The sequence below is a fragment of the Acomys minous genome (assembly GCF_964271855.1).
Source record: "Acomys minous genome assembly, chromosome: 19".
In the NCBI taxonomy this organism is placed as follows: domain Eukaryota; kingdom Metazoa; phylum Chordata; class Mammalia; order Rodentia; family Muridae; genus Acomys; species Acomys minous.
The window spans coordinates 1,891,599-1,894,334 of NC_140499.1; the positions used below are offsets into that span (position 1 = coordinate 1,891,599).

General features: G+C 43.1%; 1 pseudogene across 1 annotated transcript; it reads right to left on the minus strand.

Moving 5' to 3' along the window:
• Positions 1-761: 761 nt before the first annotated feature.
• LOC311589987 (large ribosomal subunit protein eL6-like) lies at positions 762-1,669 on the minus strand (annotated as a pseudogene). The gene has a single exon. The product of its transcript is annotated as a large ribosomal subunit protein eL6-like (transcript).
• Between the last annotated feature and the right edge of the window lie 1,067 nt (positions 1,670-2,736).

Here is a 2,736-nt window from a genome sequence, read left to right on the forward strand (position 1 = left end):
TAAAGTTCTCTAGCTCTAGCAGTCTGTGGTTCCATTCAAGTCCCTGGTCTTCATGCAGTAGATCAGATACAGTACATACTGGGTACCACCATCTTGGAACTCCCCTGGATCTGTTTTCTTAATTGAGGTTCCCTCCTTTCAGATTGCTCTACCTTCCATTAAGTTGGCATAAAAATAGCGGCACACTTCATTTCTCTATTTGTTACTATGAGGAAACATATTTTAATTATATATCTTAGCAGATTGTTGTTACCCAATACTCAGTGGTATTCTGCCAAGTGTTGCAGTTTATCAGCAGAAAAATGTTCAAGTTACTTTTTAAGTGTGTGTGTGTGTGTGTGTGTGTGTGTGTGTGTGTGTGTGTGTTCAGAAGACAACCTCAGGTACCATTTTCAAAAACATCATCTACCTGCACGGAGACAAAGTCTTTCATTGGCCTGGAGTTCACAAATTAACTAGATGTGGTGGGCAGTGAGTGCTATAAATCTTTTATTTATCTCCACAAGATTAGGCTGGGATCATGCCCAGTATTTTCACAGGAGCTCTGGGGATCAAACTCGGGTCTTCTTGCACTTCACCAATCTAGCTATCATCCCAGGCCTCCTCACAAATTAAAAACGTATTCGATGATCTTAAGTGGGGATCTTAAGTAAAGATACAAAACCATCCAGAAAATGAAAGTCATTAGTTATGCAATTTTGCTATCATAAGTAAAAAGACCCTTGATTATATAATAAAAATATTTTAAAAGAATATTTTTTTAAGGTTCGAAGCTGTTTAATTAGGGTGGTAGCAACTTAGAACACCAGTTTGTGAGGATACATCCCGTTTGTCAGGGAGAACTGAGATTGCAGGGAGCCCTGCAGCTGAGAACAACTTTGATCTTTGGCAAAATCTGTGAGTCCACAGTTTTCTGATCAGCTTTAAATTGGTCTGTAGTCTCCTATTTTGTCTTCTCTGTGTCAAAGATCTCACCCTCCTGGTGCCTGGGCTTGCAGCTGCTCCTTCTTAAAGTGTCAGTCAGGTGTAGGGAGATTTTTAGCTTGCTGATAGCAACTTTTGTAGCAATGAAAAACTTCTCATGTGTTCTCTGCAGAGGAACCCTGTTGAGGGCAAGAGGTCCAGTCACAGGCAGCAAGCCACTTTCCACTTGCTTCAGGATAACCGCTCTCTTGTCCCTGTGGAACCCAGTGAGGATGATCCTAGGAGTGATGCTGGCACACAACTTTCTTACATGCTGGCTGAAGGACTTTCTGCCATCGCTCAGCAGCTTCTGAGGCATGTCTTCAGTAGGAAGACCTAGGCGGTTTTCAAAGCTTCAACACTCAGGCACCACCATTTTTGTCACTACAGACTATTTTTGGGACAGTAGCAAGGACTTTGTCCTTTTTTTTTTCTTATATTCAACAGTAGACTTTGTGGCTGAGTATTTCCTTTTGTACAAGGCCTTTCTGGAATACATTGCAGATTTGGAGTGCCTGCCAGTTGCTCTAACCAGTACAGGGTTCCATCTTCAATGGGGCTTCCCCTTCCTTGGCTTCTTAACCATAGGGTCACCCTTTTTAGCTGCACCAGCTGCCACCATACCAGGGGTAGTAGCATCACCACCAGCCATCTTGGCTGCAGGCATTTCCTCTTTGGCTGGCTTCTTGGCCTTTTCATCTGCCATTTTGCAAGATGAGAAAGAGCTTTAAAAGAATATTTAAATATCTCAAATACACATATCATTCAATAAATGAAGTCTTATTTTTATTTTTAGTATAATCTGACATGGACTAGTACTGTATTCCTTATATTATTTCTCAACTGACAATTCTCTGGCATAGGCAGTTTTTATTAATTTTTTATTTGTTTATTCACTTTCCGTCCTGGTTGTAGCCCTATCCCTCCTCTTCTCCTCCTTATTTGCTCTCCCCTGTTCCTCAGAAAGGGCACCCCCTTCCCATCCACCCTAGCTCCTCAAGTTGCATTGGTACTGAGTATGTCCTCTTCCCCTGTGGCCTGACAGGGTAGCTTGAGAGAGGGAAGTGACTGAAAAGCTGGCAAGAGAGTCCATGTCAGAGACGGCCCTTGCTCCCATTATTAGGGAACTCACATGAAGTCTGAGCTGCCAATGAGCTACATCTGTGCTGGAGGCCTAGGTCCAGTCCATCCAATGGATGGTGATTGGTGCTTCAGTCTCAGCAAGGCACTCTGTGTCCTAGTTGGCTTTATTGGTATTCTTGTGGAGCTCCTGTCACCTACAGATCATTTTCTCTTTCCCATCACTTTCCTACAGGACTCCCTCTGTGTTGCACAATTTTTGCCTGTGAGTCTCAGTATCTGTTTTGAAACACTGCTAGGTGGAGCTTCTCAGAGGAAAACTCTGCTAGGCTCCTATCTGCAAGTATAAAAGAGTATCCTTAATAGTGTTTGGGGTAGGTGTACCAACCTGGGGTAGGTCATAGGTTGGGTGCAATATTGGATAACATTCCCTCAATCTCTACTGTTCTGTTCTATCTTTATCCCTGCATATCTTGTTGTGGTGAGTTAGTATTCCCTTCCCTATACCAGGAGTCTTATCTAGTTCGGGCAAATCCTCTTCAATTTCTATGACCCCTGCTAGTAGGAGTCTCTGCTAGTGTCCTATTCATCTCCCATACAAGGGCACCCACATGTGTAAAAGATCTATTTATGAAGCTTAAACCACAGATCAATCCCCACACAATAACAGTGGGAGGCTGCAGCACCCCACTC